Genomic DNA, 9,012 nt, shown 5'->3' with positions numbered 1-9,012 from the left:
AAGCCTGGAGAGAGCAAAGTTCAGACTTGAGAACTTTAGGACATCAGCCGAAAGCCTCTAAATCAGTGTAAGCAATCATTTCTGTCTGGGTTGTTTTAACTATACTATTTCTCTCTCATTGGCTGTACTTACCTTTTGAATACCCAAGAATAGAGTTGCACAATTGAGGAAATTCCATACTGTTTTCTGTAGTGGCTACACCAGTTTACATTCCCATCAACAGAATACATCGTGAACCAACAGTACACACCTTTTTCTCCATATCCTCATCAGCATTCGTTGTTTGTAGGTTGTTTGTTTGATTTATCTATTTATCATAGTAGGTCCTTGTTCATTATCTATTTTAAATGTAGCAGTGTGTACTTGTCAATCCCCAAACCTCAACCTATCACCCTAATCCCCAATAACCATAAGTTCATTCTTTAAGTCTGTGAGTCTGCTTTGTAAATAAGTTTGTTTGGTCATTTTTTAAAGATTTTGCATGTAAGCAATATCGTATGATTATTTATCTTTCTCTGTCTGAGTTCATTTAATATGATAATCTCCAGGTCCATCCATGTTGCTTCAAATGGCATTTCATTTTTTTTTTAAGGGCTAAGTAACAGTCCATTGTATTTATGTACCACATCTTCTTTATCCATTCATCTCTTAATGGATGTTTAGGTTGCTTCCATATCTTGGTTATTGTAAATAGTGCTGCAATAAACATTGGGGTGCATGCATGTTTTTGAATTATGGTTTTCTCCAGCTATATGCCCAGGAGTGAAACTGCTGGATGATATAGTAGTTCCATTTGTGTGTGTGTGTTTTTTTTTTCAGGGAACCTCCATACTGTTCTCCACAGAGGCTGTACTATGTTTGTAGATTTTTTGATGATTGCCTTTAGAACAGGATCCTTGAGTTCGATCCCTGGGTCAGGAAGATCCCCTGGAGGAGGCAACCCACCCCAGTATTCTTGCCTGGGAAGTCCCATGGACAGGGGAGCCTGGCAGACTACAGTCCATAGGGTCTCAAAGAATCAGAATCAACTAAAGTGACTGAGCACCACACATGAGGTGATATTGTGGTTTTGATTTGCATTCCTCTGATGAGTAGGTATGTTGAGTATATTTTCCTGTTCCTGTTGGTCACTTTTATGTCTTCTTTAGAAAAATATCTATTCAGATTCTCTGTTTTTAAAATTGGATTTTTTTTGAATTGTATGAGTTCTTTGTACGTTTTGGATGTTAACCCAAATATATAAACCAGTTATATATATTATGTGTGTGTGTGTGTGTATAAACTGATATATATATATATATATATATATAACCCAGATATATAAAATGCTCTCTCCCATTCAGTATGTACCCCCTTTTTATGATTGTATTTAGGTGTGGAAAATTCTTTTTCTTCCACTGCAAATGACTTTCAAAGGAATGCTGTTTAGGGGTGAAGACTGCACTCCTGATTCCTGCTAAAGACCCAGTGGAATGAAAAAAAAAAAAGATCCAGCTGAACTCAGCTGTCATGGAGAGAAGCTGCAGTCAGAGCAGACAAGACTTCACCCAGAAGTCTCCAGAAAAGGTAAGCTTTCCCCCATGAAAAAATAATGTCCACTGTCCTATTTCTCTTTCTTGTGATCACTTAAATTTTGGATAGTTTTCCTCATGGACAGTGCATTTGCTATGACTCTCTGGTGACTTAGTGTCACTTTCATGTATAAACTATAGAAAGATTTATATTATTTAATTTTTGTATTGGATTTAGGTACATCCTGATTACTGAAGAGCTGATCATGTACTGAAGGCTCCTGATCACCCCCAGAAGCTAATAAAGGGCCATTTTGGCTCAGTTCTCCTGAAGAGTGAGCCTTAGAGACCATGTCCCACCATCTGTAAGAGGAGGCAGTCTGTCCAGTTTGTCAGGAGGTATACCTCAACCCCATTGCTCTCTCCTGTGCCCACACTTTCTGCTTTCATTGCACACAAGCTTGGATGGGAGAACAGAAGGATCTGAAATTGATCTGCCCTGTATGCCGAGCTGTCACTGAGAATCCTCCTTTGGAGGAATGGAATATTAGAGAACTGATTCTTCTCATGGCACAACATGGTTCCCAACTGGAAGAAGGTCTACACAGGAATAATGAATACCTGAAGTTCTGAGAGGACATAACTCTGGGTGCAGCCACCACCAACCCCTTTCTCGTCCTCTCTGAGGCCCTAAGGAGTGGCCAGTGTGGGAAGATCGGCCAAAACCTGATCGAAGATCCCGAGATTTTCCTACAGGGCTTGTGTCCTGGATAATCCATGCTTCTCCTCTGGCTGCCATTACTGGGAGGTAGAAGTGGGGAAGAGTAATGAGTGGGCTCTGGGAATCTGCAAAAAATTGGTTGCCAGGAAGAGGAAGAGCGGTTTTTCCTCTGAACATGGCTTCTGGGTCATCAGCATGAAGGCTGGGACAATATATACCTGCTCTGTCCCAGAAATCAGAATTCCTGCAAGCCTTTGCCTTAGCTGAGTAGGAATTTTTCTAGACATTGAGTTGGAAGAAATCAATTTTTTTGGTGTTAGCCATGATGCCCTCATCTATATCAACAGTAACATTTCCTGTTTGGAGCCTTTGTGTCCATTCTCTTGTCCTGAGTTGCCCATAGAAGGTGGTAATGCTGCCCTCCTGACTGTCTGTCCGTCAGAAATTCATCCCTTTCTAGACTCCTCCAGTGAGATGAATGAGGCCTTCCGTGTGAGAAATGTCAGAATGACCAAAGAAGAGGCAATTTGGTAGACTTTGTTGCTAGGCAACTTTTTAAAATTGATTTGGGGGTATATTTTGTAGACCTTGATGCTAAATAAATTTGCGGCTTCAAAGGGGTGTTATTAAGCACTTTAAAGCCCCAGATTTTTAGCCTTTACTTGAGGATAATACTGTTTCTCAGCCAAATATCTGTGATGATCAGAGACTACATTGTACATTTATTTTGTAGTATATACAATGAGGAGTTGTAAATTATAAATTACATTATTACATTCTGTGAATAGGAACAGTGTCTTTTTCATTATTTAATATCTTTACTATAGTAAAATTCCTGATAATGATAACTGTCTTGGGAAAAAGAATGAGACGCCGGGTTGAGATATTTTGACATGAAATTCAAATGTGAGAGACAAAGATACTGGGAAAGAAAGAAATTTTTCATTTTTACTTTCTTGAAAAACAGAACCTTTCACTGAGTTGGATATCGCTAGCGGTGATTGATGTTTGTCCTAATGCATGCTTGCGTGCTCAGTCATGTCTGACTCTTTGCGACCCACTGGACCATAGCCCTCCAGGCTCCTCTATTCATGGGATTTTCCTGGCAAGAGTACTGGAGAGGGTTGCCATTTCCTCCTTTATGGGATCATCCTGACCCAGAGATCAAACCCGTGTCTTTTGTGTCTCCTACATTGCAGGCGGATTCTTTACCGCTGAGCCATAAGGGCAGCCCTTTTTCTCTAATTGGAATGCTCAAAATAATTGGTGTATTGGGTGGTTGTCAAAGTGGTATGGTATATATGATGGCTAAAGAGGTGCCAGTAGGATCAGTCAGAAAGTATCAAGTTTTGTAACCACACAGAACCCTATGGGGCCTTTCTGGGACAGACGCCTCCCCTATATCCTCTGCTTTAGCTCCTCTCTGAAGTGTGTAGATAGTAGTATCTGATGCACATTTCCAGAGTTGTTTTATGGATGCTAAAACCCCTACCAAATGGAAGAAGTTAACTCCTTGATGACCATGAACATATAGCCCCTAGGCCTGCTATTGCCTAAGGATTGATAATAATCGCAGCGACCCTACTCTCTTACCTCACCATCAACAAATCAGAATTGTGCATGAGCTGGTCACAAGCCCTGGGATGCTCCTTCCTCACCTGGCCTTTAAAAATGCTTTACTGAAATCCATCGGGGCTTTAGGGGGTTTTGACATTAACTGTCCTGGACTTCTTGCTTGGTGTCCTGCAGTAAACACTGTACTTTCCTTCTCCACAGCCCTGTCAGTGGGTTGCCTTTACTACACATGGGTGGGCAGACCCCCGTTTGGTCCAGTAACGGTTTCTCTAAGATTATGAACTTTCTGGAATCGATTATGTAAGGAGAGAAATGACTGTTTAGAATGTTGGGTCCTCACACATCCAATCTGAAATTTGTGCCCTCCCTCTCCATGACACCCACACTGTCCTAGACTGCAGTTTCCCACACTCCAGTCTTAAATGCTCATGATGGCTCCTTTTCAAACCATTCAGGTGCTTTCAGGTTGTTGTATTTCCAAAATTTTACTGAGTCAGCCACTTCAAAGGTCACATCTGTCCTAGAAGAGCTGGGTTGGGACATATTCTGGACTCTGTCTTTGACTTCTTTTCCAAAGAGCCCCAGAGACCCAGAATTGTTGTAGGCAGAGGGTCCATTCCAGGGCCTGAGAGTGGGCTCTTGTCTAACACTTGGAAATGAATTATCTGAAAAGACACAAGTACTGACAAAACGAAAGACCTTACAGTAAGACCCCTACATACAAACTTGCAAGTTGCAAAGTTTAAAAAATGAAAAGATGTGTTCGCATGTCCAGTCACTAAGTTCGTTCACTTGTCTAGCAGGCACTCTCACATGCGTGCGTCCTCTACAAGTGGTTGTCGTGTTGTGTACTTTACAGTACTGTGTAGAGTACAGTGGTACGGTAACCTTATTTCAAGCCCAGGATGTCCTGAAGCAAGCATGAAAACAGCAGCGGTATAGCTGGTACTGCTAAGAAGTGCCAAGTAAGAATGATAAAACTTGCTGTGCAACAAAAGGAGCTTACTAATGATGAAATTGAAGACTCAGAGAAATGACAAAGAAAGACAAGAGGAAGAAGAAGTAACTGAAGAACCAGTGAGATTCCTGATGCAGGAAGCAGAAACGGGAAGGGGATTTTCTTTATTTGAGGAGGCACTATTAGTTTTTGGGCCATAGGACTGGAACGTAGAACACTACACGTAAGTTGTAGCAGCCATTCAGAGTGCAATCCATGTCATCTATAGAGTGCTACCATGTCATCTATAACAATCAAAAAAAGATCTACTCCCCAGACATCACTGGATTGTTTTGTTTTGTTTTTTTTTCCAAGAGGGTGGATAGAATTGAATCCAGCAAGGAACCAGAACCTGTGCCATCAACGTCAGGAATGAGTGAAATTTCAGCTTGCTCTCCATCTCCTGTTGCTGACAATCCTTTAGTTCTACCATCTCCAGCCTCTTCTGCCTCCTCCAGTCAGTAACTCTTGCCTGTTCACTCAATGCCAGACCCTGTATGCCAGCTGTTGTACTGTGCTAACTGAATTTTTCAGGGTACTTTACTGTAAGATGAAAAATGTTTTCTTATTTTTTGCTTGTTCATTTTTTATGTATTATTTGTGTGAAAAGTATTTTAAACCTATTACAGTACAGTACTATATAGCCTATTATGAAGCTTTTTGGACTTCCCAACAAATTGGACTTAACAAATGCACTCTCAGAAAGGAACTCATTCCTATGTAGGGAATTTACTGTATTGGAAAGGGGTGGTGCTGGGTGGAGAGTGGCAGGATAAGGGAACCCAGGAGAACTGCTCTGCTATGGGGCTTACAGTCTCAGGTTTTATGGTAATAGGGTTAGTTTCCAGGTTGTCTCAGGGTCCTTACTGGTAGCTCCAGCGCCTCTCAGCCAAGATGAATTCTGGTGCAAAGGTTTCTAGGAGATTGGTAGGACAATATTATGGGCTGGCATCTCCTTCCTCCTCTTGGTCCCTCCTGAATTCTCCTGGTTAATTTCAGTGGCAGGAACATGTTCTTAATCAGGACCTCCTGTTGTGAGACAGCTCCTGCAATTGGTTATCACTGTGTCTGGCCAAGGTGGGCAGTGTTGGTAAATGGTTCCCTAACAGAACTGTCACCTCGTGTTTCTTTCTAGCTCCACTGGGAGTGAGGAACAGCTCAGTTTGGGTGTGTTGTTGTTGTTGTTATTGATCCCTATGATTTTATTTCAGGGGTCTCCTTGCCCTTCTCTGACATGGAGCCTGGGTGGGGACCACCCCAATCCACCTTAACAGGTGTTTGTAATATTGAAACAAGTTTTCTGAGATGATAACTGTGATGAGTGATACACTATAATTTTATTTTATTATATTAGAAAAAATGCTGGCCTCACACTAAATTTTATTTCATAACTCACCAATAGGTTAGAACTACGATTTGAAAAGTGGGGAAAGTCCCTGGTTATTCGTGTCTTTGAGTGCTAAAGAGAAGACAGCCCCAGTTTGCCTGGACTAGAGGTTCTCTCAAAGACCATTTGCCTTAAGGCAGCAGTCCTCAACCTTTTTTTGCACCGGGGACTGGTTTCATGGAAGAAAAATTTTTCGTGGACTGGGAAGAGAGGGGAGAGGTCTGGGAATGATTCAAGCACATTACATTTATTGTGCACTTTATGTCTAATCTAATGTCACCATTGATCTGACAGGAGGTACCAGTCCACAACTGGGAGGTTGGGGACCCTTGTTTTGAGGGACTTTCTAGCTCTTCTTCAGGGGGATTTAAGTTCTGAGCTTTCTTTAATCTCAGATAAAGGAACTGAGTGATTTTTTTTTTCTTCTCATCAAACATTCAGGGAAAATGCCAGTGACTATTGATTAGCCTGTTTCTTTTTTCCTATCTGAATCACTGTGGCCCAAGGGAAATGATGGGGTTGGGTCACATGCTCATTCTGTTGCCAACTGGTGTTTATACTTAGCAAAATAGTTCACATTTCCAACTCTTCAGTATATTTATTGCTACAACTCTAATCTTAGCCTCACACTTAGCCCATCCAGATGGTTGTGACAGCCTCCTAACTTCTTGCTCCACTCCTGCCTTTCCATAGTTCACTTCCACTTGGGCACCAGAACAATTCTTTTAAACTATCCATCAAGTCATTCCTGTTTTAAACCCTGCAAAGACTAATAGGTCAGTGAGAACAAATTCTCTCAGGTGCCCTCCCCTACTCTCTCCCCTCAGTCCTCTCCAAGAGCACTAGGTTTCTTTCTGCCAGAGCCAGCTTCCGGGTGCTCAAACCTTATTTTCATTACTTTCAGTTATGTGATTTTTGGACAAGTAATCTAACTTCCTAACTTCTCCATGGAAGAAACCAAGGTTTCAGGTTTATTGTGATGGTTAAATGAGATAATTCACCCCGATTGCCCTGGGCCTTGCTTGTAAATTGTGCTGTTTGTAGCCAATTAGTGACGTCATCTATTATCTTTAGTGAAGTTGGCTATTTACTTAACATACTGTTTATCATATTGCAAACAAACATCTTCTTAATCCCAGTTTCTAAAGTACTTTTAACATATTTAGGAAGAGGTACTGCATTTTTGAGACTTCCCAGGTGGTGCTAGTTGTAAAGAACCCACCTGTCAATGCAGGAGAAATAAGAGTCTCAGGTTTGATCCCTGGGTCCAAAACATCACCTGGAGGAGGGCACAGTAATCCGCTCAATATTTTTGCTTGGAGAATCCCCATGGACAGAGGAGCCTAGCAAGCTACAGTCCCTAGCGTCACAAAGAATCAGACACAACCGAAGCTACCTAGCATGCACACACTGCATTTTGACTAATCTTTTAGTAATGAAACAATTGGTATTACTTATGGACTGATAGGAGAAAGCATCTTGGTGTGCCCATCTTCTCACCCATCTATGTTAGTCCCTTCTCTCCTTCCTATCCCCTGGCTAATCTCTCTCACTATTGCAAATTGTGAGGACTGGATGTATAGAGAAACGTTTTAATTGGTGCTAAGGGCAGAGGTGGAGTCAGTTTGGGGAATAAAACTCTAGTTGCCTCAAAAAGCAATAGTACTATGAGAATAATTACAAGTCTAAATCTAATGATAATTCTAGGATAATATCAATCAATTATTATTGCATCTCCCACCTCCCCTCCAACAGCCCTCCTCAAATTTCAGCTTTCTAGCCCTCAGTCCATACATCCCCATCTGAGAACCCTTAATAAAATACCTCCCCCAAAAAGCTTTGCCAGAATCATATCCTCTACTCTTCCCCCACCCACCTTTTTCTTCTGCCTGTCCTATACTATTTCTTCAAGGAATACATTATATACATACATAATGTTCCTTCCACCACAGTCTTGAACTAAACTGATGAAGTACCAAGCTCAGTCTGCCTCAGTTAGCATAACTGACTAAATCTGCAGGCTAGGTGGGGAAGAAGAGCTAGAAAAGGCCAAGGAGTTGGAGGGAAAGAAGTGTGAGGGGTGGGCTGAGCTCCAACCAAGTGAGGTGTAGGAGAACTCAATCCTCCCCATCTGAGTCAGAGAGAACAGGGAAAACCTTAACACTACCTTCAGTTTCTATTTGGAAAGAAGACTGGTCTCCCACCATTCCTAGAATGTAGTTGATTTGTATGGCTTTATTTGGCCATAAAGGCCCAGATAATGTAAGTGGCTGGAACAATGGTTCTCAGTTCAGTTCAGTTCAGTCAATCAGTTGTGTCCGACTCTTTGTGACCCCATGAACCACAGCACGCCAGGCCTCCCTGTCCATTACCACCTCCTGGAGTCCACCCAAACCCATGTCCATCAAGTCAATGGTGCCATCCAACCATCTCATCCTCTGTTGTCCCCTTCTCCTGCTGCCCTCAATCTTTCCCAGCATCAGGGTCTTTTCCAATGAGTCAGCTCTTCACATCAGGTGGCCAAAGTACTGGAATTTCAGCTGCAACATCAGTCCTTCCAATGAACACCCAGGACTAATCTCCTTTAGGATGGACTTATTGGATCTCCTTGCAGTTCAAGGGACTCTCAAGAGTCTTCTCCAACACCACAGTTCAAAAGCATCAGTTCTTTGGCACTCAGCTTTCTTTATAGTCCAACTTTCACATCCATACATGACCACTGGAAAAACCATACCCTTGACTAGACTGACCTTTGTTGGCAAAGTAATGTCTCTGCTTTTGAATATGCTATTTAGGTTGGTCATAACTTTCCTTCCAAGAA

General features: G+C 41.9%; 1 long non-coding RNA gene across 1 annotated transcript; it reads left to right on the top strand.

Annotated features, from left to right (window-relative positions):
• The first annotated feature begins 1,056 nt into the window (after positions 1-1,056).
• LOC120862481 lies at positions 1,057-3,023 on the top strand. Its single transcript, XR_005720777.1, has 2 exons — positions 1,057-1,095; positions 1,374-3,023. It is a non-coding gene; the product is annotated as an uncharacterized LOC120862481 (long non-coding RNA).
• Positions 3,024-9,012: the final 5,989 nt, after the last annotated feature.

Source organism: Oryx dammah, unplaced genomic scaffold, assembly GCF_014754425.2.
Source record: "Oryx dammah isolate SB20612 unplaced genomic scaffold, SCBI_Odam_1.1 HiC_scaffold_4, whole genome shotgun sequence".
Lineage (NCBI taxonomy): Eukaryota > Metazoa > Chordata > Mammalia > Artiodactyla > Bovidae > Oryx > Oryx dammah.
This window is presented reverse-complemented; position numbering and strand designations above follow the sequence as displayed.